This window comes from Belonocnema kinseyi, chromosome 7 (assembly GCF_010883055.1).
Source record: "Belonocnema kinseyi isolate 2016_QV_RU_SX_M_011 chromosome 7, B_treatae_v1, whole genome shotgun sequence".
NCBI lineage: Eukaryota > Metazoa > Arthropoda > Insecta > Hymenoptera > Cynipidae > Belonocnema > Belonocnema kinseyi.
This window is the reverse complement of record NC_046663.1, coordinates 18,563,924-18,565,673: the sequence shown is the minus strand read 5'-3', so window position 1 is coordinate 18,565,673 and position 1,750 is coordinate 18,563,924.

The window sequence follows — 1,750 nt, the reverse complement described above, 5'->3', positions numbered from 1 at the left end:
GCTCTTCTCTGTTTATCGCAGCATCTTTGCGGTCATCATCGAGATTTTTCAAAAATGAAGTTACGACTGTGAGATGCTGAGAATGTTCTCTTTCTGCGGCATTCTTCTCTACTTGTGTATAATTTGCACTCCGCTTGATGCTTTGCAAATGGTCACATGTTTTGCAAGTATCAGCGTGCCGCTTCTTCATTCCGAACGAAGTGTAGAAACTTCTGCAATCAACCAGAAAATGCATCTCAGAGTAAAATCGCATTTTATGGCTTATTTCACAATTTTTTTTCAACTTGTACATTTATAAATCGTATTTAAACTCTGAAACCACAAAAAAGATGTAGAATATTAAAAAATCCAACTTGCAAATAGTTATTTAAACAACTTGTTTAAAAATAGAATTTAAATGATTTCATATTGCCAATTTAATATGGATTCTTGATCCGTGTCTTGAAAAACCATGAGAAGCATATGCATCTTGCGAAAAATTAAATTTTTCCGAATATTTGTTTGAACAAATAGTTTCAACAAATGAATTTCGCAAATCTAATTCCAGATTTGTAATCAGCGACTTGGACTAATTCTTTGAATGCACGAACGATACAAATTTCTCCAATTTACAGACTTAAACATTTTCTCGAATTTTCAGACTTTACAAATATTTTCTACTGTTCGATGTTAAAAAATGTCTGGAATTTATTGGAAAATGTCTCGAATTTTTGCATTAAGTCAACTTTTCTAGTTTTCGAATGTACGGACTTACAATATTCTTAAACTTTCGGACTTTGATAGCTTTTCTACTTTTTGGTGTTGGAACATTTACAAGACTGAGACGCAAAAAAATTGTTCAATTTCGAAAATTCGAGAAATTTTCTAAGCCCGTGCATCCGAGAAATTTAGGTGGGCGAGAGAACTAAGAAAAACCGCGAAGGGCTTGAAAAAAATGACAAGATTCACGAATGAAGGCTGAAGGGCGCGGGAAAAAGACCAAAAACCGCGCGAAAAAATATGCGCGAGAGATGGTGGAAGGGCGAAAGAACACAACTGAAATCGAGCGGCTTAAAAAAAATAACAAGATTTGTGAGCGACTGTGGGGGGTGAGCAGCGGGGAAACGACGAAAAACCGCGCGGTGCTCTAAAACAATGACAAGATTCTAGCCATGATGGAAATGCGCGAAAAAAAATGAAAAATCGCGTGGCGCTCAGAGACAGTGACATGAATCTAGCGATGATGGAAAGGCACGCAAACTTTGCAGAATTGTAAGAGAATTATCAAAATCTTGACAGATTTGAAAAAGTTTGGAATCTCAAGAATGTTAGCTGGGAGCAAGTTGTGAATCTCATTCAAAAGAAATGTAAAATGAATTTTGAAAGTAAAAGTTTGAAAAAATGTAGGAGAAATTTCATAATTTTTGCCTCTGAAAAATGTGCAGAAAACACATTTTCAGAAATTCTTGCAAAACTTTTAATATCTATGCTGAAATTCGAAGATTTTTCATTACAAAAAAAAGTAGTTCAAAAAATCATTGTCATCCAAGATTACGATAGGCACGCAGTTTTAATGTATCTACTACACTTGTTGAACTCGTGGGGCGTACCTTGCACTACTTCGGTTCCATCGTCTGATTCCACATAATCGTAGACTTAGAAGTCTGACCTATAGTCGCCAGGATCCTCCACATTTGATGCATCTGCAGTATAAAATTGTAATACTATCACAAAAAAACACTCAATCACGGTTAAATCTGTAGTATCAAAT